At 40.5% G+C, this 25,132-nt stretch overlaps 1 protein-coding gene across 7 annotated transcripts in view; it reads left to right on the top strand.

Moving 5' to 3' along the window:
- The window catches only part of INPP4B (inositol polyphosphate-4-phosphatase type II B), a 476,089-nt gene that overhangs the window by 116,457 nt on the left and 334,500 nt on the right, over window positions 1-25,132 (top strand). The window contains exon 3 of one of the 7 annotated variants that reach the window (XM_075127703.1): window positions 13,596-13,647. The exons of the other annotated variants lie outside the window; for them this stretch is intronic. The gene's annotated coding sequence lies outside the window, so the exon portion shown is untranslated. The remainder of the gene's footprint in view (window positions 1-13,595; window positions 13,648-25,132) is intronic. 7 annotated transcript variants of the gene reach the window in all.

The raw sequence follows: 25,132 nt of genomic DNA, 5'->3' as shown, positions 1-25,132 counted from the left end.
AACCAACAGGGGTGTTGGAAAATTCCAGGACAATTGTCTCAAATTGTACCTGTTTTCACGATTCTCTGTTCTAAGACAGCTGTTAGGGTCGGATTTCTCATCAGGTAATCAAGTACAAGATTAAATCATTAGAAACAATGGAAGAGTTACAAAAGGGATTACTCTCTCTCCTATTTCTCTGTAACCTCTAGTTCACAGTGAAATGTTATATGGCAACCTTGTTGATTCAAAAAACACCATCAGTCAATAACCTATTAATTTGACAGTAACTCTGGAAGTCTGCTTGCCTGTCCCCAATTTCCATCAGGCCTAAAGAGAAATAAGACTTAAGTTTCAGAGTAGCAGCCGTGTTAGTCTGTATCCGCAAAAAGAAAAGGAGTACTTGCGGCACCTTAGAGACTAACAAATTTATTTGAGCATAAGCTTTCGTGGGCTACAGCTCACTTCATCGGATGCATGCATCCGATGAAGACTTAAGTGCTATTGTTGAGTATGAATGAATACCTGAATGCCCTTTGAAAAACAATATATACTGTAGTGATAAGTATTTCTGAAACTTTTTTAAAATAGTCCTGTTGTATTTCAAATTCTTTTTCAGCATGTAATATACTATCCACAGATATTCAAAAATATATTTTATTCCCTTTAACTGTACCATTTTAATCTTTAAATGAAGAAAAAGTCAGTATTGTTTCAATTATGTTTATTTAGGTTTTAAAATTGAAATTCTTGTGACACTGCAAATTTTTCAATATTTCTTACAGCCATTTATTGAGGCTTTATGTTGGATACTCTTGACCATTACATGGATGATTAAAATCAAATGACCAGGGAATGAGTTATGTGAATTAAGCATTTCTATAATGAGGTAATTTAATTATTTGTTGGTTAAATGTGATGGGATAGGCCAGCTGGTTGGTAGCTAATTTAAACCATCATTAATGAAAGGTCCTAAACATATTATATTGTGTTTACTTGCCAGACATAATTATATAATTTTTTCATGTATGCATGGAAGTGTTCCTCTGGAATAAAAGGTAATTTTTCTAGAAAAGCAAATTGTGAAGGGGAACTGTAGTAAGTGTATTGGTTCAATTGTTTTTTTGTTTTTTTTTATAATGGGCTGCATGGCATATTCTTAGACAAATACATCGGGGATGGATCCTTAATGGCTTCAAAATAAAAATAGAACATATTAAAAATTAATGCTTTTGTGCACTGTTTTAAAAGACAGGAGGATTGATGCTGTGAAGGAGTTCACTTGTGTGGAAAAGGTATTGTATGATCTCACAATTTTATATATATCAAAATGGTTATAACTTGGATTGATTGCCCAGATTCTTCCCTACTGTGTTATGATGGCAAATTTGTCAAAGTCCAATGTGCACACAGCCCTGATGAAGCACCACTGATTAACTGCTTGTCTTGTGGTCCGTTGATGAAATGGAAAGCTCACACTCAATGCAACCAGTACTCTTAAAAATACCTTTTTATAATTGAGTCTTTTGGAACAGATTGAAACCATATGGTTTAGTGGGATTTGCAATCCATAAAATAGGCTTGGATTGGCTTTGAGCATCATAAGTGGTGAGGCTGTGGTACAATTATGTATATCTGAAGTGTCCATGTCTTTTAGTGACCACATAGTCAATGAGAGTATAAACATTTTGATTCCCATGTATAATTTACTGTTCACCAATCCTTGAAAATCATCCGGCAGGTCACTTTCAGAAAGATGTGTTCTATTTGTCACCAGTGCTAAAAAGTATGTACAAGGTTTGTGTACAAAACACAGCACATTAGAGAATGTTGGGGGGGGGGGAATGGAGAGATGAAGAGGGGATCTGTGGTCCATCCCCTGTAGGGACAGGAATGCAACTCCTGCTGGCACACACTAGCCCACCCAGCAGCCTGGGTAAACCTGATTCTGGTTCAGCTCTTGCTATCTCTGCATTTTAACTTGCGAACTAAGAGATGGTAGGTGAATTTGTCCAAAGTTACAGTATAAGATATTGTCTCTATTCTTTAAATTGTCTTAATCCTTTATATGCCAAAACAGGATATTTTGTGCTGATGATGTTTAACCTTTGCACATACTGCTGACTTGTGCTGTATTGCTTGAGTGGAAATATGGGGGTGCACGAAGCCGCACTATTCATAAGGCTTTCTGGAAGGTTCAAACCAAGCTACTCTGCAGGCAGATACATCCCAGAGCTGAACTGATAAAAGAATCACAATTACTTGTAAATTACTGTTCTTTCTTAAAACTCTAGCTGATATACAAAACTATAACAATTTGTACCAATGAATCAGGTCACAGCATTCCTAATTGATTATGGAAATGGTGCAACCCAAAGAGAAATTTGTTGACAGATTTTGGACAGCACAGATGGTAATTATGGTGTAGGCAACTTACAGGGCCGGCCCTAGACCAAATGGCACCACAGGCGAGGAGCGTCTTTGGTGCTCCCCACCGTCCATTTGTTAAATTTTTCCCCACACACAATCTGGTTTCTCTCAGACCTGATTTTTTATTGCATTTGTAGCCCATTTCATGACTTTGATGCATGATTTGCATGCATGATTTATCCCTGTCATATAAGAAGATACAATTTGCACACTAGCATCTGTAAATCTTTATTTATTCATGCCATACATAAAAAAATTTTTTCCTCAAAACTTACAATAACTTTTTAATTTTGAGAATAACTCAAATGGACTAACATTAAGAAATTCAACTGTGCACCAGCATTGGATGGACCAGTATTAAATAGTGTTACAGTAGGTGACAGCCTTAGAATGTTAACCCCAGTCCTTAGTTCAAAAGATCACTTTTCTCGCCTTTGCCCTCATGCACAGTGTTAGGTAGATCCAAAGACTGGCCAGTATTAGTGAGAGCAAAAGTCTATGTTCAGCAGTCTTAGAAAGTCATCGAACATTACGAGTTAAGCATTGCAAAAGTAGTAAAAGTATTTCTTTTATATTGTTGCATAGATGGGGTTCAATAGATATCTCTGGTATCTCATTAAATATGTCCTTTAGTAGTCACTGCTTACACTCTTCAAGTCTTAAAACACAAGTACATTTTCACAATTGCACAATAAAACAAGGTTCTTCACAATATTGAAGATGGGCTCCCACTTCATTTCATACTTATATCTCACTGACTCGCTAGTGATGCCCTCCCATTATATACCCATGAGGGCATGGCTGACAACATTCTAGGAGGTTCAAGAAAAATGTAGTTCTCAAAGTCCATGAGATTCTAAAAAGGAAGCAGAACATTCTAGGAGGTTAGTGAAAAATGAATCCACATATAGAATACTTCAAACATTCTATTTTCCCTTTTGTTGCTAACAACAAAAACAGCACCCCAAGCCCAGCGCCCCTCCCAAGCCCATCCCCTCAGGCGGTCACCTGGGTCGCCTGCCCCTAAATCTGGCCCTGGCACTTATATCAATGGAAACTGAACCTCAGATTTCATTGTCTCAGTAGGCAGCGGTTGGCATTGAGAGAGTGGGAGCTAACATTGGAGCATCCTGACCTTTTAATTCTGAAATTGAATGTATCAGGACTGGATATTTTTTTGTCTGCAGCACAACCAAGGTCAAAAGGTCCTAACATTTTTCTTTAGACTTTGGCAACTATATTCCCTGATAAGAGATGTTTTCACTCATCTAGGCCTAGAAGTATATGCCTTCCTTTCATTACTGCTATTTGCCTGAGTGGCACAAAAAAATTCACAAGGAAATAAGCCCTGGTGATTTTAGAACTAGTGCGAGCTTGTTGGCCAGAACTATCTTATCTGTTGGAAATATCAGCCAGTTCTTTGTTAATTTTTAAGAAAAACCTCTTGCAGTAGACCACCTTATGCAAGTGGTCATACTAACCTTGGAGAGTGAAAGCTGGAGGCTAATTTATGGCTGCTCAGAATTTTGTATTGATGCTCAGCTTAAATTGAAAATAATCTATTTCTAAAGCATATCAATTCAGGCAGCCTTTTTTATTTTGGCTATACACATAGGGCATGATTCTCATTTACACTAAGGCCCTGTACATTAAATTATTCCCACTTAAGGCCCATTTACACTGGCAAAGCACAGGCAAATCAGCCCTTAGAACCTTAAGACAGTGATTGGTTTCAATATTCTTAAAACTTTATTGCAAAAATTTTGAGTTTGATGGCTGCATTAGATAATTTACATTGGTTGGAAAGGTATTGCCAGATTTCTTAATGAAGTTTTCTACTTAAAACTGAAGCAAGTAGCCAAAGGGAATCTGAATTATGTAAGTCTTATCAGAACCGCTCTTTGAACTTCTGGAGGAGGTATCACTTAGTTCTCGTCCATTAAAGTAGTATTTAAAATGCAGCAGCATTGACATGAAGAATCAAGAGGTCTGTTAGCTTAAGAACTGATATTGTAGTTTCCCCCCGACAATCTGATCATATATACAGGCTACAGGCAAAGATATTACGGAAAAGATTAATTTGATTTTTCATTGACACCACTTTATTGTCATTCCCTCTTTTTGCCTCAATCTATGACACCTGAAGGAAATTAATGTTTTATTTTGGTGTTAGAACAGAGTTAGATTTCAGCAGCTCAGGTAAACCGGCATAATTAGGCATTGATGTTCATTATTTCCAAGTGGGTAAAATTAGACATTAGGGTGACTTATGAGAAGGAAAGGAAGGCTCTATCAGATAGTATTTATGCATATTTTGCAAGGTCTGGTCGTCATTGTGGTCAGAGAGAAACCAGATTGTGTGTGGGGAAATGTAAAGCTACCGCATAGATTCCATTTAATTCCTCCTGCGGGCTATAGTGTCTTCCTCAGAGTTTTGTTTGTTTGTTTTTCCCCCACAATGCTTCTCTTATCTCTTGCTTGAGTGAAGTTCACTCTGTGGAGTCCAACTCTAGGCCTATGTACCACTTAAGTCCTATTTAGAGGCTTAGAGTAGCTTATTCCAGCAGGTTTTTCTAATTTATCCTAGGTGCAAAGTAGCCATTATGTAGGGTGGGGCAGTTTATAAGGAATGGGTAATTTTAAAATAATCTTTTTAACAAGTCTAGAAGACCCTAACAGCTTTGTAATTTTCTTTCTTTCCTTGTCCCTCTAATACATGGTTCAGGTAGGTGCTGACTGGCGCCCCATGCAGTACCATCAGTCTGATAAGACTTCAAAGAGTTTAAGTTATTGCAGAATGTAGTCTATTGTGTCAAATTCATTCTTGGCATAGTTTCAGTGGAGTTACACAAGAGATGAATTTGGTCCATAATTCTGTTCTATAAATATATATTTAGGGGCTAATAGTCTGTGTTGGTGGGTCCAGTCCATCACTTAGAAAGTGTGGTAGACTTCTGGAACATGCTGTAGTATTTTGCAGGATTTTACAAGGACCACTTTATTGCAGGCATTGATTTTATATTCCCCTTTCTGAAGCATAAATCCACATGGTAACTTTTTTTAAGCTCTAAAAGATTTATTTTATTTGAAAAATAGATCCAATAGGCAATGTCTATTGCCAGTATTTCCATAGGCATAAAATATAAAGCCTCAAATAAGATGTGTATTCCATTCTCAAGAGGAATTAGTCTAAACTGAGGATTTAGAGTAAATCCTTGCAGCAGCTTTGGAAACGTTCAAAGCTTTGTTTCTTGAGTGCCTGTTTGAGTTCAGACACTTTTTGAAACAAACAAAGGGGCAGATTATCTATTCTGTCCAGCTCAGTGGAGTCATGCTATAGTCCAACTCATGGAATGGAGAATCAGGCCCAAAGCTTTGAAAGTTTCTTGAGTGTCTGGGAGTACTCAAGGCAGCCATTTTGGACTCACGCATTTTAGGCTTGTTTCTCTCTATCAGCTTTTAAATACTTAACCGAGTTGTTTGAATCTAGGAAAAAGTTCTTAATTTTAAGAAAAATGTGGAAGGGCCCTAGTTGGTGGCAGCAATCTATGTATACACTGTATGTATTAATAGTTTTCTGCTCTTATAAGTGACTTTTTAAAATGTACAGTTAGTATAATGCTGGCTCTGCGGAAGTCCTAATATGTGGAAGGGGTGCTGAGATGTCAGAAATTCTAAGATTGGATATACAAATAATAATAAAGACACACTGACTGGAATAATCCTCTATTTCTAGTAGTACTAATGGTAATATTCTTGCATAAATTCTCTGCAACAAGAGATAATAATCCAGATCTTGAATCTTTTATTTTTTTATTTTCCAGTTATTAGTTCCTCGTAGTGTCTGGGTGCCTCTGTCTGTCTTTTTCTTCTGTGTCTATGTGTTGTGTGTCATGAATGCTTCAGAACAAATATTTTATTCTGTATTTGATTATAAATGCTAAGTGGTAAATCTGAATGTCTGATAGTTTGCAGTATAGGAAAAAAAAGCTTTCATCTTAATGGTCTGTATTTTTCCAATTATGATTTCACTGGAAAAAACAGATCTGCAGACACAGAAATAAATATTAAATGATACTGTGATTAAATTTGTTAGTCTCTAAGGTGCCACAAGTACGCCTTTTCTTTTTGCGAATACAGACTAACACGGCTGCTACTCTGAAACCTGTGATTAAATTGGAAGACTGTTTGTTTTTTCTTTAAAGGGCTAGGATTGAGCAAATAGTAAACTGAGTTACCTTTTACCTCTAGACAGATAGTTATGTTAGGTCAAATTGAAATAAATTAAAGAACACTGTGGGTTCCTCCAACCCCCATCTGGAATTCACCCAGATAAAGTGTGTAATTTTTGTAACATGACTTAAGTGATTTCTTTTTTTTAAATCAGCACATTCAGTAGCTAATTTCTTCTCTTTTTTGTATGAAGTTTAGGCATCATCTGATACATTAGCCAAAGCAAATGCCTCAAATATACAATAGAGCATAATCTGTATTTTTCACGTATCACTGCGACCCAGATTCTGCAGATAGATAAAATATTGCATATGTCATATGGCCCATTTCATCTGGTATTTCAAAAATGAAGATCTAATAATTTAACATATTAAAGGTTTGAGAAAGGTTAGGATTTCTTCTGATTTCCAAGTTTGAATAATTGTATAATTATCATACTAATTTGTGCCTTCTGTCCATTAAATGTGTTCATGTCATTCAATGGATTATCATCTACAATTTAGTTAATGGATTTCCTATTCATTTCAATCCTGTTTGATTCCCAAGCAGTACAAAATTTGTGTTTTGAAATAATTGCAATAAAAAAATAGCACCTTCAGCAGTTTATAAATATAATCTGAAGTATCTAAGCAGTGTCTTTATTTTCTCCTACCCATTTTAATATTTTGTAACAATAGCATCACTCTACGTCTGTACTTCTGTGATTTTGACATTACAGCAAATGTCTAATATTCCATATTCTCTTGATTGATTACTCTATTTGGAGAGAGAAAAAAATACAATATATACTGTCCAAAAATTACTTGGCCCTCTTTCTGCCTGTGATGAGATGCATGTACTCTATCCCCAGCAATTGAAGGGCAGGATAAATAAGCTTACTTAAGGGTATGTCTACACTAGCAGAGTTTTTTCATCGAGAGCTTCGTTGCTGATAAAAAAAAAAAGCGCTTAAAGAAAACCGCTGTTGTGTGTTCACATTATCTTCCATTGGCGGCATAGTGTGTTCACACTTGTGGCACTCTCATTGCCAATGAGAGCAGTACACTGTGGGTACCTATCACACAGTGCAGCTCTCACCCTTCTGCCGCTAGGTCTTGTGGGAAGGGCCTGGGATCATGGCGCATCATGGGTCTGGGCTCAATGCCCTGTGATGCACTGCTTTCGGTCCCAGCATTCCATGTGCTTCCGTCTTCAGTTTGCGGCATTTTTCAACTTCCCTTCTTTTCTGCTTTCCCTGCCATATCTGTCTGCAGGAATGGATCCTGCACTGCTCTCCACTGCTCTGCTTGCTCTCAGTAGCACATAGCAAGTTGCAGTGGAGTTATTCTTGAAGTTACAAAGGCAACGGCAGTCACAGTTGCCTGACGTGGTGTCCGACATGGAAAGCAGTAACATTAGATTGCTTTTGGCATTCATGGAGGAGCTGAACACAGTGGAATGTCACTTTTGGGCTTGGGAAACTAGCATAGAGTTTGGGATCACATTGTTATGCAAGTCTGAGATGTTGAGCAGTAGCTGCAGAACTTTCAGATGAGGAAAGCCACCTTCTTGGAACTGTGTGCTGAGCTTGCCCCAGCCCTGCGGTGCAGGACACCTGAATGAGAGCTACTTTCTTGGTGGAGAAGTGTGTGACAATTGCAGTGTGGAAACTGGTGACTCCAGATTGGTACCCGTCAGTCACAATCAAGTTTGGAGTGGGGAAGTAGACCGTTGGGTCTGCGTTAATGCAAGTGTGCAAGGCCATTAATCATATCCTGCTGCAAAAGACTGTGACTCTTGGCAACGTGCATGATGTTGTGGATGGCTTTGCAGAAATGGGTTTCCCAAACTGTGGAGGGGCAATAGATGGCATGCATATTCCAATTCTTATATATTCCAATATCCAACCTTGCAACCAAGTACATCAATCGGAAGGAGTACTTCTCTGTGGTTTTGCAGGTGCTTGTGGATCACGGGGGCATTTCACTGACATTTACATGGGGTGGCCTGAAAAAGTGCATGACACACACATCTTTAGGAACACTGGCCTGTACAGAAAGCTGCAAGCAGGAACTTTCTTTCCAGACCAGAAGATTGCCACAGGGGGAGTCGAAATGCCCAGAGTGATCCTGGGAGACCCAGTGTACTCCTTAATGCCATGGCTCATGAAGCCGTACACAGGAAACCTAGATAGCCGTAAGGAGCGGTTCAACAACATGTTGAGTAGGTGCAGAATGTGCGTTTGGCCGATTAAAGGCGTGCTGGGGGTGCCTATATGGCAGATTTGACCCGAATGAGGAAAATATACCCATGGTTATAGCCGCGTGTTGTATGCTGTATAATATTTGTGAAGGGAAGGGCGAATAGTTTACTTAGGGGTGGACTGCTGAGGCATAATGCCTGACTGCTGATTTTGAGCAGCCAGATAGCAGGGCTATTAGAGGGGTGCAACCTGGGACAATAAGAATCAGGGATGCCTTGAGGCAACACTTCGAAGATGAAAACCGGTAATGTTTGTTGCTATGATTGGGACTGCTATGGTTAATTACATTTGATAGGCTAGGAAGCAGTTGTGATTGATAAGTCCTAGGATTCAATATAAGGCACTAATTACAGTGCCTGTTGATTTGCAGGTGCCATGAGGCATCAGACCTTGCATGTAAACAGAGTGCTTATAATTCAAAAAAGATTGCTTTTATTAACAAATAAACCACAACACCACACAGAGACAGACAGACCAACACTATTGGTGTGGGGGAAGATATGAGGGGCTGTTTTTCATAGCTGAGTATAGGCCCTGCTTTCATTTGAAAAGCTGTCTGCGGTATTGGAGTGTAGAGGAAAGTGTGAAGTGCCAGAAGGCGGAAAGGAATGCACAGGGGGAGTTTGGCGAGTGCATGGGAAAGAGTTCACAATGCTGTGAAGAGGAGGGCGGGCACGCATCTACTCAGTCTGGAGTGTTACGAGAGTCTGGAGCATCTGAAGAAGTGGGGTTTTTACCCATGAAAACTTATGCTGAAATAAATCTGTTTGTCTTTAAGGCGCCACCGGACTCCTTGTTGTTTTTGTGGATACAGACTAATACGGATACCCCCTGATACATGAGAGTCCTGGAGCATGTTGGTTTGAAGCTTCAGAACTTTAATCATCCTCTCTGTGGCATCCCTGTTGTAAGAATCCTTCTCTTATCTTTCCTGCTTTTCTCTTTCCCTCCACTTCTTGCGTTCAGAGTTTTCTACCTCTGACTGCTGCAGCACCACATAGAACATATCTTCCTTGGTTCATCTCGGCCGTTTTCTTACCTTGCGCAGATGCTCAGCTGCTGTTGGAGTGTTGATTCTCAAGGTGAAGTCTGGAGAGGCATTATTCATAATAAACAGAAATGCTATTGTCAACTACACACACAGCATTGAAACAGTAACATTAATACACTGCTGGTCACATACCTATCACTTTCTTGGTGGAAAGAGGTGTTATACTGCTCAGGAGACAGGGGTATCCAACCTTGTCTGGCTCCTGCATAAGGTTCCCCATCTCAAGAGGTAGTCACAATGTGAACGTCAATAATAACCCCCCCCTTTTTTTTTTAATATAAAACTTGCCTTTAAAGCACAAGGGCAAAATTTTGGTTCCAGTGGGCCAGATCTGTCTCTTGGTGTATTGTTGTTTTTTCCTGGCAGCAAACCCTAACCTCAGGCAGAAAATGTATATGAAAGGGTAGGGTGCACAGCTGCTTTAATCTCCCCTCTACAGTAAAGGGTATGGGGGTCAGGAAAGGAGAAGGCTGTGGGGAAGCCATTGGAGTAAACAAAATTAAAATGAGCAGGACTTGCTCAGGGGGTGTGGCCTGGTGGCTGAACTAGTTCAGTTACGTCTACTCAGGCTCTGCTGGTATGTTTTCCTGTGGAACCGCAGCTATAACTTGAAGCTTCAGCTTAAAGCCACACTTCCTCAGTAGCATGAACTCACTGGCAAAGAAAATATGGTGGTGGTAGTAACACTGTCTGTAGTTCCTTGTACTTAAAATCCTCTTGGATGCAGAGGGTCTTGCTGTCCCAGAGAATGGTAATTTACTTGCACTGTGGTCATGTCACTGAATAGTGCTTAATGCTTACAATGGATTTGCACAGATGCAATTGAGAGAAGAATCCAAGATGAGATTCTGACCCCTGTGTGTGTGTGTGCGCACATTTTTTTGTTTAAAATGAGAGAGATGTTACTTCCTGGAAGAATAATAAAGTTTAAATCATACCTCTATGTCTGCATCTAGGTTTTTCACGTTCAATATGAACTTGGGTTTTTTTCACCTTCCTCTACAGTGTGGGGCATAGGTCACTTGCTGGTTTGAACTAGAGTAAATTTTTACTCCTGGGGGAATTCTGTACCACTGTGCATGTGCAGAATTTATGTCCCCCTGCAGATTTCTTTGTTTCCCCACAGAAAAATGACTTTCTGACAGGGAAGCCAAAAGAGTGGTCATGTGACCCTCCCCAGCACTACGTTTCGGCTTCCGAGGGCAGCCAGCAGAGAGGTGAATCACTGTGGGGCAGGAGGCAGGACTGGGGAAGACCCAGCTGGTGGCTCCTACCCTGTGCCGGGCTCAGCTGCTAGACACAATTGGGCTAGGGAGGACAGGACTTCCTTTTCCCCTGCATGGCATCTGGGGCCAGGTCAGTCTCACCCTCCAGATTTCTCCTCCAGCTGCAGGAAGCTCTTCAAACTCCGCCCCACCACCCCACTTCCTGCACCCATTGTTCCTCAGCTTCAGGGGGAGGGATCCTTGTACAGAGAACTGCTCCCCCATCTGCCCAACCCCCGTCGATCCAGACCCTCTCAAACCCAGACCCTCCCACTGAGCCTCACCCACTGCACTCAGACCCCCGTGATGAGCCCCACTCCCCTTGCATCTGAACCACCCCGATAAGCCACCCAGATTCCCACCCCGCCAAGTCCCAACCAGTTGCACCTGGATCTCCACATCCCTGAGCCCCACTCCCATAACATCTGGACCCTCACACTGAGGCCTCCACACCCAGACCCCCCCCCATTGAGCTCTGTCCTCTGCACACCCAGACCTCCACACACGGAGGCCCAACCACCTTCACCCCCCTGCAGAGTCCCATTATTGTTTCACCCAGAACCCCTAACAAGCCACTGTGCATCCAGATCCCCCCTGCACCTGTATTGCCCCACACAGAACCCTCTCAACCCACACCTGGATCCCCCACATTAAGCCTCTCCACACTTGGATCCTGCCTTGCTGAGCCTGCCTGCCCACACAGAGGGGCAGGGCCCTGGGATGTTTCTGGGGCAGGCTGGGTCCTTGCACTGTGTCAGGGTTGGGTGCAGCCTCACCGCTGAGTCCGTGTCCTGGGGTGGGGAGCTGCACAGTGATCTCCCACCTCTGTGCAGCCAGTGGCCTGTGCTCCTCAATACTATCCTGGAACCTCCACATTTATTTGACAAATAAAATTTGCAGAATTTTAAAATATTGTGCGCAGAATTTATTTATTTTTTGGGGCAGAATGCCCTCAGGAGTAGTACCTGGTGGATTCTCTGTAACTGAAAGTCTTTACATCAAGATTTGAGGACTTCAGTAACTCAGCCAGAGGCTGGGGTCTATTACAGGAGTCTGTGGGTAAGTTCTGTGGCCTGTGATGTGCAGGAGATGAGACAAGATGATCATGATGGTCTTTTCTGATTTTAAGGTCTGAGTCTATAATTTATTATAGCCCATATAAAAATATGCAAGTGCAGGAGAAATAAATTACAAAACTCTGATTGAGGAAATACATTGGTTTGCATATATTTTAAGTCTAACCTACTTCTTCTATAACACCATTCATCTGTAGATCTCAAAGCCTTTTACCAAGGAGGTAAGTATATTATCCATATTTACATTTGGGGTAATAGAGGCACAGGTAGGTGAAGTGACATGCAGAGGTGTCACAGCAGGCAAGTGGCAGAGCCGGGAGTAGAGCTCAGGTCTCCTGTGTCCTATTCTTTGGCGATGTCAGCCTTACACTTGTTCTCCTAAACGCTGATTAGGTTGGCATTTATAAGATTGGCCGTTTTTTAGAGTAAAAAGTCTGAGATATTTCACACTGATCAGTAAAATGGTTGGTTATTCAATTCACCTACTGTGTATGTGTGGCTAAGTGGCTTAAATAATTAAGCTTATTTTATAAACACAGAAGTTATGTATCTGGAGTATGTTTTTTCTGTCCAAGTCAAGATGGAGAAAAAGGTACAGCATATGTATTGTCACTTGTATAAGATGATGTATCCTTAGAATATGACTTAGAATGGATTTTCTAAGTTAGTGGTTGGGTAAAAGGTAAGTGTTACTATACAATCTGTAATTATATTGTTGGATTTAGCCTTTCATCAGAGCAGCTGGCCCAGACTGAAAAGTCTGTCTAGATACTATCCATTATGGGACTAGATACTACTATTTTAACTCCCAGAATGTTGTTTGCCTTACCACTTCTCCAAGATGAGGATAGATACTGTGTCACTCTGTGAATCAATTCATTTGTTGATCCTGAGTGTAAACAGCTTCCGGAATCTTCCCCAGCACCCATAATAACAATAATATGTAGCTCTTACATTGCACTTTTTCATTTGAAAGTGGTTTACAAAGATGGATAAGTATCCTTATCCCAATTTTTACAGATGGAGTTCACTGAGGTTGTGACTTGCTCAGGGGTTATACATGACATCAGTCACAGAGCTGAGTATAGAATCTTATTTCTAGTACTGGGTTCTGTCTACTGTACCAGGCTGCTACACAAACGACAGAAGAGCTAGGTTCAGAACTGCATTTGATGGCATGGAAAGTTGTATTGTTGGCTAATGAACAATTTGGTTGGCCTGTTGATTTCTTACTAATTTTTATTATGTTTCTTTTTCTTATTTTGTTAGTTAATTATATATCTCTTGATCATTTTAACCAGTTATGTCTCTTTACACAGGAAACCCGATTACATCTTTTTGTCTAGAGGAGGGAGTTCTTAAATTAATACAGTAAGTGGAACTGGCTAAACTTCCATGAAAGACTGAATTTGTTAAGTGGAGCATGACCTATTATTGCATGTCTGTCTGGAAGGTGTGTTTTGGCAGCTGATTTGGTTCCATGATTAAATTGTGAAACTTTGAATTACAGCATTTGACAATAATGTCCTTTACCTAATTTCCATGACCAATTCAGAAACGTTCAGCTGCCTGAGGGACAGAAATCAGATTAGTTGACTCCATATTTTTTGCAAAGGAATATAGGAAATATTTTTGAGAAGCCTCTGGATTTATACCAGATAAAAAGTCTTTCTGAGTAGTTAAGCAGAATATTGATCTCTTTTTATAAATGTGTTATGTTTTCCTATTGCTCCGCCTCCTTCACTTGTCTCACTTCCTCTGACTGAAAAAAAAGTTGACAGACAAGATATGCTTAATATTGGCTGAGGTCATGTAGAAACAGGGAAATGTTTATTGGCTCCATAGGCTGTTATGAATATAGTTCGTAAAGTCCAATTTATAAACCTAAGCTACCTACATTCAGAGAGAAAAGCAGTGTTTTAGTTTGTCTCATGGAACTTGTACTATTGAATACATTTGTACATTGTACACTTTTAATTTTAGGGGCTAATCTTGTGCCCTGGAGAGACCCACAGAGCTAGGTGGAAGATGTCTTCTCCTCAGCACTCTCTGGCCACAGATCTTGCCTGAGGACTGTGGTAGCTCTTGCATTTTCCATAGGCTTCATCTGAATTCGGAGTCAGGGGACTATCCAGTAGATTCACTTAGTGGCCTTACTCCTTCTCTTTTCTGGATTGGCATTTGAGGAGTTTGCATTCTTTGCCTAAATTCCTGAGATTATACTCCCCAAACCTGTGCAGTGACATAGTGTGGTTATGCTGCAACCATAGCCTTCTGTACCCTCATGGAGAAGAAGCATTCACAGGTTCTGGAAATGCATTCCAGTTTATGGAGAGAGTGGATTTAGTTGTTTTGTAAAGAAGATTTGATGTGGCTGGAAACTGAATAAAAGCTTAATCTTATTAAGCCTTAAGATATGTTTAACAGGAGACATTGTTTCTCAAATTACTGCTCTCAACTAATAAACTTACTAGAGTTGTACATGAAAAGTGTCACTTTTTGTGAATCTGTCCTAATAATAATAAGGCTCAAATGTGCATTGCCTGATGGCCCATTTACACTGCTCTTCTGGTCCAAAAGGCACCATAAGGCCTGATCTTAAGCCCTTTGTACCATTGGATTCACGGTAGTTTACAAGCGGAGGGTTAAAAAAATTAGTCCAATACACGAAAAAAAATTTCCTTTAAACCATCCTAAAACAGTGTTCAGTATTTTTCTGAAACGCACTACACAGACTATCTCTATACCACACAACACCATCACCCATTTCAAATATATTGAGTCATATCAGGCAGTTGAGTAGACATGTTAAGAAACTATAGTGAATTGATAGATTAGAATCATTGCAGTGTGCAGTAACTTGAAGATACTGTATTTATTTTGTTGTTCTCCTTTACCCTTTCAAATTTTCTGGTATAGTCCCTTTCTGCCAGATGGTAGAGAGAGATGTAGTCTAATCTGCCAGTAGGATTTTGATTCTATCTACCATGTTAGGGTTCTGCCTCCAGATCAGCTACAGTAGTGAAGTTGTCATTAGACTGAGGACCCTGAGGGGCACATAAGACAGTCTGTGTGTTCTCTGACTAGTAATGTTATACCTTTTATTAGCAAAACAACAAACATTGTAATATAGCAGAGGAGATAGAGCCAGTGTAGAATGCCCAGCACTTGTATTACTCACGTCATCCCTTGCAGGGAGCCCGAAGTAGGTAAGATGATTCCTAACTGTCTAAGGGTATTGCTCTGTGAAGGCCCAGTGGAAATCTTTCTGTTGACTTCAGTGGGAGCTGGGGTGGGCCCTGAGTCCTCAGTTCATTCTGACTCCAGCAGGTGGAATGCTTACCAACATGCTTCTCAAATTCCAGATTTTCCCGGTGCCTTGGGTTTTTGGCTATTTTTAAAGGCAGCTTCCAAATTTCTGCATAGATTCTGTATTTAATGGTTTTTCTGCAGTGTCTATATCCAGCCTGTTGAAAGATCTATCACTTAGTATTCAGCTCCTCAGATTGGCCAAACTCACTGACCAGTGTTGCTCCCATTCCCTTTCCCCCTAAGTAGTGCTGCAGGCACTTCTTCTAGGCAGCAGCAGCAGCATTGTTGAAAGTTACAGAGCAAGGAGAAATGCTGGTTTAGGCAGAGGGAGGAGAAGAGCTCAATATAAGGGAGTGGAGCATAAGCAATCAGGCCTAGTGGTTACTGCTGGGCTGGTACCAGGGAGTCAGGGGCCACGAGGTGGTGGTCGATGAGCAGGGTTCAGAGGAGGTGTGAGAGCTGACATCTATGGGCAAGAGTCAGGGTCAGAGTCAGGCCGAGCTTGGAGATTGAAGATCAGAAAGCAAGACCAGGTCTGGACCCATAGCAAAACGGAAGTCTGCGTGGTTAAAGTCGTAGAATATCAGGGTTGGAAGGGACCTCAGGAGGTCATCTAGTCCAACCCCCTGCTCAGAGCAGGACCAATCCCCAACTAAATCATCCCAACCAGGGCTTTGTCAAGCCTGACCTTAAAAATATCTAAGGAAGGAGATTCCCTAGGTAATGCATTTCAGTGTTTCACCACCCTCCTAGTGAAAATTTTTTTCCTAATATCCAACGTAAACCTCCCCCACTGCAACTTGAGACCATTACTCCTTGTTCTGTCATCAGCTACCACTGAGAACAGTCTAGATCCATCCTCTTTGGAACCCCCTTTCAGGTAGTTGAACAACTTCCCGGGCACCCTCCGAGGTTAAATAGTAACCCTGGGCCAATCAGGGGGCTGCAAGATACTATCGCTCTGGCCCTTTTGGGCTGTACTTCTTGCGGTGCCTAATCTCCACAGTGCTCCATCGATGTGGCACTGGATGGCCTCCTGGTGGCAACGTGGGAACGTCAGCTGTGCCGGGTTCTAGTCCCAAGGATCCTTACACCCAGCAACAGTGGAAACAGAAAGCCTTGCACAGAGTTCCTTCAAGGCTGAGATGTGAGTCTGGCTGGAAGAAGTAAGGAGGCCTTAAGAAGTCTAAAGGAGCCTGTCTATTTGGGGAATGCCTTGAAGGGCATGGTTGGCTGGGAAAAAGGTAGGAGATGAGGCATGACGGCCTGGGTGAAACCTGTGTGTCTGTGTTGAACCCTGTTAGGCAGGGGCATCTCATTTCATTACTTGGCCATGAAATCTGGCAGGCTGATGTAATATTACTCATTCTGGATGTTTTGTCCCTATCTTATTGCACGTTGGCTGGTGGGGATGCTGAGGCACGGCTACTAAGACAATATACAGTAGGGTCAGTAAATGAAGACTTCCTCTACACAATCACCGCTTAGTTGGCAAAGGTAAAGCATCTTTGGTGCAGCTGCTTCCACAGCTACACCTGCAGTAGAAGATACCAGCAGCCTGTGAGCTTCCACTCTGGTGCGATAAGACCTACTGTGAAGGACCTTTAAGCACTCTAGGTCTGCCTCATGGGTAAGCAAGGAAACATGGCAACTAACGAGTACCTCTAGTCAGTTAATTACTCTGGTGAGGTAGAGACTGGAGTTCCATGCTCAGAGAAGGCATCTACTTGTCTCATTTAGAATCTGGGAACCCAGCTTTACAACCTGCTCAGAGTCCTTCTAGGGAGCAAAGACATCCTGAACTCTCTCCAAGCCATTTTGGTTAAGGTTTGAGTGCCCACTCACTAAAGTGTAACACTGTAACCAGGTTTGTTACAGTTAGGTACAGTCTGTCACTTTCTTTTCAGACACCATCTGGATATGGCGGTACATTTTCTGATGGCAGTCATCAAATTGAAACCGGTGGTCAGGTTACTAATTCATCCCTCGTTTCTGAATCTGGATTTGAATGCTCTTCCATCATTCAAAACCCCTTATAAAAGTTTTCAATACGGATCCTGACTTTTATAATAATTTTAAAGATTTTTATTCCTAGGGGCAATCTTTTTGCCCAGAATGATCAAGTAATTGCAGGCTATATCTTGTAGGGGAGCTTTTTATATAAGACTTCATCTGGACAAAGAAATTTTAAGAATGATCTGTGGATCCAGGATCTCTGATATTCTGGGGCTTCAATTGAAAACCATAGATATGTCTACTGATTCAAGTCTATAATTCTCAAAAGCAACGTTATACTGCTTTGCCATCTATGATTTAATAGTTTAATCCAGTATATTTGGTTTAGAAGAGTCATAGAACTGAGGGGAACTCTGCAACCTATATCTTTAATCGTGTTATGTGTCTGAATTTTTTGGACATTTTGATTAGTCTTATCCACTGCAACATAGTGAATCCACAGAATTACTGAGTTTAGCTCTAGCATGTCTGTTTTGTTAAAGTTAATTGTTGTTTTATGCAAATGTTTTTGCAATTTATAATGCTAATTCCGTAATTATTTCCTGAAGAAAAACAGGTGAAGTTGAAAGCAGATTGCAAGCTGACATCATTTTACACCAAAATGAAAGCTTATATCTGATCAAGTAGCTGTGAGGCAGATGTTTTTTGGATATACAATGACATTTCAAAGCAATCAGGATTAAGAAGTGTTTTTGCAGAGCCTCAAATGCCACGGAAGCCACTGACTGCATTGCATGTATAGGACTTTAGTAACTGCTGGCAGCTGTGATTGGAACACCGAGGTTGTCGCTATTCCAGTCATGTGCACAACAAGACATTTGTTGCGAGTGTACAGCTTTATTTTTTTAAACTCTACTAGCCCTCAAGAGTTTGATAAAACTGCTGACAGAGTGGCGGAGACTTGATTGAGGTCCTGTTTTAATAGGATACTTTATTAATGTTCTTAATAATTATAGTATTTAAAATGTAAATCGTTAAAACCCTATAATATCTAAATTTAAAAAACCTATGCTCTTACAATGATAAATTGAAATTATAATAGCAAGAAAGTAAGGAAATTGAGAATTAAAGTTCTCACTTCAGCTTTGTGTCTGCCTTACCTTCAGGGCTCTATATGCTCTGTGGCTGTGCAATTTAAGGAATGTACCCTTCACTCATCACTGGCTGCAAAATTCAGTTCCTGAATCTAAGCTTTAATTTGTAGAAAAATATATTTCTAGCTCCAATTGGATGAGAGAGAATGATGAAAATGTGAGCTGAATGTAAATCAGTGTGTTGTCTTTCTGAGCCCACAGACAGCTTGAAACTATAGCTCTGAGGGATCGTCTGGCCCAGTCATCTCAGTGAGTTAACCCTGTATCCTAAATGCCCTAGCGCTCTGTGGCAACCTGGACCTAAATTCTGCAGTTGGGTCTCTTGATTTATGGCACTGTAATGCAACAGACTGGGAGTTGTGCCATGGCTTTACGCTTTAATATTGAAGGTTTTTAAAATATCTAAATATGAAATGGATAATACAGTCAGTAGAGCAGCCCATTTTATTTATCTTGTTGTTAAATACAATTTAGCTACTTTTTCAGTATTCAGTATGCTGCATTTTCTTTGTACGAATGACGTATAACTGCATCATAGATGTCAGGGGAAGTTGGAGTTTTGGCAGTGGGTAAAGGAAAGAGAGGGCTTTTGGCACTTGAAGAGGCATGTGATGTTTGTGGCTATGCAAGAAGCACATTAACTGGATGCATCTGCTAAGGAAATAATCACTTGGGATGTTACAGTAATGTAAACAATAGAAAGCAAGAATAACATTTTTATATGGAATTATTTCTCCGTAGTTGCTGAAGGGAAACGAGTGGGTGTGCCAGTTACTTAAAATAAATTATTCTGTTGATAACAGTATGCATGAAATTGTAGTTGAAACATAGTATCTCCATTGGGAAGAAAACAGTGGTTTAGAAGAAATGCGGAGGATTGAAATCCATCTCTACCTTTCCTGGTATTTTGAACAATGAGAATTTAACCTATTCTGCTGAGAAGATGTACCTAAGAATAATGAATAATGCACCTTTCTTGGGGCATCTTCACTATGGTCAATTAGGACAGGCGTTCTGCTTTTATATTGGCGGTAAGGAGGCTTGTTGTAACTTTAAAAGTTCAAGAAATGTACAAGAGTTTTAACTTCATGTAAATTCTGTGTGCCAGATTCTTAGGTTTAAATGGAGATGTATTGATTTACCAGCTGGTGATGTGCACACCGCATATATATTGTTGTTCTGCTCAGATACTATGGTGATGGGTGCCAAAAACACCCAGTAGATGTAAATATATTAAAATGTTTTCTTATGCAAATAAACTTTGACAAGTTTTATAGTGTAACAGGATTGTGAAAATATTTTTTGCTTTGTATATAATTGTTGCCTGAAGCAGACATTTAATATATCATACTCAATCTCTATCACAGTCATAGCTGCAATTTTGAAACTTTTTTATTGTGAACTTTATCATTTTTAAGGGCTACAACAAGATAGAGTAACCCTGAAAAATGATTAAAATGTCTTTTTATTTTAGGCAGTACTCTGTTATTAAACAACAGAAGGGTTACAGACTCTGAAATTTAATTTTTTTGGGATTCTTTCTTTATTGAAGTTTTACATACAAAAAGAAAAAATTACAAAGGATAAGAGTGACGTGTGGTGGAAGAAAGATTTTTCTTTTTAAATAGCGATCACAGATTAGTTATGCAAAACGTTTGGAAGGATTTTGTGTGTGTGAAAGACTGGATTTTATATATGTAGCAATTGTTATGCACTCTGATGTGACTTGGCAAGCATAGCAAAACCTGCTGTCATATTAACATCACTCTATTTTGGAGTCACTGGGTAGTGATTACATAATTAAGGTTGCAAGACTCTTCCATTTTGAATGTTAATTGTGACCCACTTCTGCCTCCCTCAAACATACTTCCCCTCCAGTGTCCTTTCTGTGCTTATGTATAAATGTCAGGAAAGAATCTAATTTTGCCTTTCAAATTTGTAGCAGATCAGCTGTGCTGTTTTTGAATATTAACGTAGTGAAAATTTTACATGTTTCTGGGGTGAGAGCCTCATCTTCACTATGATCCCATTATGCCCAGTAAAAGGGCTGGAGCAGCTTAGTGGGGCCCTAAAATCCCTGTATCCAGGTGCGGGAGGGTATCCCCAGTGCAGGAAGTGAGACACCCCATCAGGGTGCTTTCTGAGGACCTTCCTCTCTCCCCAACTCCCACACTAAGTGCTGCGGTTGGGTGCGTGCTGAGTCAGGGCTGTGTCTGGGATAGGGCAGCATCACAGTGTGTTGAGATTGTGTTGAGGGCAGCATCACAATACTGAGGAGACTGTGGGCAGTGCTGTGGCCCATAGGGCAGCCCTAGGAAGGCTGCCATAATTTTAGGCAGGCCCCGAGGGCTCCCTAAAGTACACTGTGTACCTCTCCAGCCTCCAGAGGAGCCCCACCTCAGGAGGCATAAAATCACCTCCTGCCCCGTGAGCTGCAAGTTCTGTGCTGTGCCTTAAAGATAATCTTACCCTTGATTTTCTACTTCTAATGCATTTAGTTCTCAGTGAGAACCAGTGCTTATTGAAAGATTAATAAAATTTAGCTTGTTATTGAAGTTGGCATTGCTCACTGTTTTGCTGTGCATTGGTGACTATTGCAGATGTCTCAATCCCCACAGGATGTTAGACTGCAATATCCTACAGAGATTGTAGTGGACTGAGGTAAGGTGCTCTGTATTTGGAAAAGAGCCTATTGTTAGGATTGGGATCCCTTTATGCTGGGTACTTTACAAATTCACAAGAAAACATGGTCCATTCCCTGAAGACTTCACAAACTAAATTCTCTCTTCCAAACCAGTGGGGTTCCTGGACCTACATAAAAGAGGTTGACTGATGAAGGTTTATCAGAACTTTATCCATCTTCTTGGAACATATACCTTTTCCCTTCATTGACCATTTTAATTATTAGTCATCTCTAAGGTTTAAATATAGTTCAGCACCACTTATGAGAGACTTTATCAATACCACTACACATGCACAGAAAAAGAGAAAAACTGAAAAAACCCCGCAATATAACTTTTTGAGACCAATTATGATCTGAAGTATAATTTCTGTGTACATTGCGTGTGTGTGGGGTAAAGTCTTATGTTCTGCATCTGGTAACTTGAACAGGCACCTAACTCGTGGTTGTGAATTCCACTAGACAGCTGGGCACCTAAAAGTTTGGCTACACCTAAGTCCCCCTTGTGAATTTATCCCCAACTGGCAGTGGTTCCAAGTGGCCACAAGGGGATGAGTGGAAGCAGGGCTTGGATGGGGCAAGGGAGAGGTGTGAATCCTCCTTCAGAGGAAAAATGCACTAAGGACCACATAAGCCTACTCCAGACTTTAGGCTAAAGTAGTGTCCGTGGGGTAGCTCTGTAGTCTCACCCTGCCCTGGTAGGAAGGGTTTTTCTTTGACCTTGCCCTGACCCCAGATATTTCCCAATGATTAGCCCATCAGCTCTCACAGGACACTGGAGGTGATGTATTTAGTCCTTAATGAGTGTCACCATGTAACTGCTCTTCAGTGGAGCACCAATTGCTGATCTGTGCTCATTTGGAACATAGTAATAGATCACCTGAATTTTGGGCTTTTTCAATGACCGCTACATGATTTGTTTCAAGTGTGGGCTTGAAAGAGATACAGAAAGAGAAAACAAATATACTTTATAGCCTCACAGCAACATCATGGCTTAACAGATCAAAATAACTTAATTGTGTGAGGTTCATATATGCAGTATTTAAGTGCCACAGGCATGTCATCTATGTAACTAAAAATCATAAGTCAACATGTATTTTCTTAATTTTATTTATACATTTTCAAAATGGTTAAAAATACAAAAAATTACTTAAGCCATAAGTTCTTGGGTTACCCAGGACTGGGAGTCACCTTGTTATCTCCCTGCCTCTAGCAAGAAGGAGACTTGCTTGTGCTTAACTGTGGGTTACCTTCCTGACATCACCAGCCTGGTAGCCTCCTAACCACTCTCCTCTGGGCTATGTCAGCCCATACTTTGCCTTGCTGGTTAACAATAAGTGGACCCCGGTCCCTGAGCCCCCTTGAAGTGTTCCCCTGTAGTGCCCAGCTCCTTATCTACTGAACACTCACAGAAATACCAGGTCTGCTGTCCCCAAGGGAACAGAGTTCACACAGGTTTCAGAGTAGCCGCCATGTTAGTCTGTATCTGCAAAAAGAAAAGGAGGACTTGGGGCACCTTAGAGACTAACAAATTTAACTAACACACAATGTTTGTTTCAACTCAGGATCAGCTCTTTGTATAATACCACAGCACCAAGATATATTTAGAGTAAAAAACAATAAGTTTATTATCAAAGATTCAAGAGATAATGAGAGGAGGCAATGGGAACAAAAGTGTTACTGAGAAAATAAAATCATAACATGATTTCTAGAGACTAAACTTAACAGGTTAACCTTCTGCTTAAAGATATTTATCTCACCCCAAATGTCCTTTGCAGCATTTCAACCAAACCTGGTTGAGATCCAGTTTTCATGAATGTCATCTCATTGTCCGATTACTTCCTAGGTGCAGAGTAATGGGGCATCTTTCTTTCCTGTTCGTTATATCCCCCAAAGTTCATTGTTTGTAACCAGAGTCAGGATAATTTTCCGTACCATATTCTCTGGTGTGCTGCCTCCCTATTGACTTCACACCACGTCCCCCTCCCCCATTGACTTGATATGTAAATAAGTCTTCCTGTGTGTTGGCCTACAATACCTAATTTGCCGGCTGATGGAGAGACAGGTGAATTAAACATCTTTTGTCTGGCAGAACACCTGTTTGTCAACTCTGCCTTGATACAAACTTTAGGAATACATTTTCAATCAATATACATATGTAACTCCTTACATAGTATCTGTACATACATGTCACAACTATATTAATAACCAGTGTGACTTTAGATTTCATTTAAGCCCTCACATGATATTTGGTGAACTGGCACGTACATAGAAGGATCAGGATATTCTTGTAACCCCCCTGCAGTTGGCATTGAGGGTCACACACTCCCTGATTCATAATGCAGCAAAGTACTAGCACCCAATAGTGGTAAACAGTAAATAGAATAGAATCTTAGTGAGAAGAAATACAGCTAGAAGGCACAGTGCTTAAGTGCTTTCCTGAATTTTGGCTTAAGTTTGTACATGTAGGTGAGTGCCCTAACCATATGCTATAGAGTTATTATCACTCTCTGTCTGGCCCAAGGAATATTTAAGTATTTAATGTAAAGTGCAACAGTTTCAATGTGAGAGCTAGAGAGAGACTTGATCCAGAATATGCAATAGTCTTGTGATTAGGGCACTCACCTGGGAGGTAAGAGACCTGGAATTGGGCACCACTATTACCATCTTTTGTGCAGGTTAGGCATATTCAGAGCATGTCTCTTGGATTGGGGTCTGCAGGTGAGATAGCAGGGGAGTGCCTAGTTAAAGGTTTAGGCATGAGTTAGGTACGAAACAGCTTGGTGGAGTCAGGAATTACGTGGCTTTGTGCATGCCCAGCCACTGAAATTTTGGTGCCTTGGGAACTTCATTGGTTGAAACTTAGGAGCCTACAGGGTTAGACAGCGGCTGAGTAGGGGGTTTCTGAATGCCAGTGCTACTTAAATGTTGGACTTTGCCTCCTGAAAAGGCAGTTAGGCACCTACATCCCCGTTGTGAATCAAGTGCTTAGAGTGGCACTATTGTCTGGTAGTAATGTTATAGTGTTGTACATTGCTGTTACAGTTGTGTCATTGCAAACAGTGTCATGAAGTAATGCGTCCTGTCACAAAATCTGTCAGCATACGTCCAAACTATGTGTTACCAGAATTAGTCAGCAATGATAAGAAGGTCTCCTAAAACAGTTTGGACGTAAAACACTAGCTTCCAGCTGTCATATTTTTAAACTAATGAGTTAATCTTGCATGTTGAGTGTGTGTTATCTTGATTAACTTTGTGGAACTGGCATTTTATAAAATCTACTGTGTATTATTTTAGTGAGCTAATTTTTCTAGAAACTTTTTCTTACCTTCAGAAAGGGCAAGGTAAGAAGATTTACAACTTGCTTTAAACATTTATTATAACTATCCCATATGATTGGAATAGTTAATGAATACTAGCTAATAAAGGAAACAATGAACTAATTATCTTGTGTGAATAAGTAATTTTTGTTAATTTGATGCTTTGAAATGTACATAAAGACTATGGAGCAGATTGTGTCATTAAGGCTCAGGCTTAAGTGAGGGCAGTGTTGAGCTGCTTCTGTCCAGGGACAGCTCCAGGAGGTTTGACTGAAACACTATCATTAGCAGATAACTGTGAAACTAGAGAAAATGATGGTGATCTTGAAGATGGATAGTCTTCAGAATCCTGTATGTTGAGGATGGATTCTCCTAAACAAAATAAGTCAATGCAGTTATTTAATTATTACTACCGTATTGCTCATTTAGTATTA

The sequence above is a fragment of the Caretta caretta genome, chromosome 4, assembly GCF_965140235.1.
Source record: "Caretta caretta isolate rCarCar2 chromosome 4, rCarCar1.hap1, whole genome shotgun sequence".
Taxonomy (NCBI): Eukaryota; Metazoa; Chordata; order Testudines; family Cheloniidae; genus Caretta; species Caretta caretta.
The sequence above is the reverse complement of the archived record's forward strand: the minus strand, read 5'-3'. Positions and strand labels throughout refer to the sequence as shown.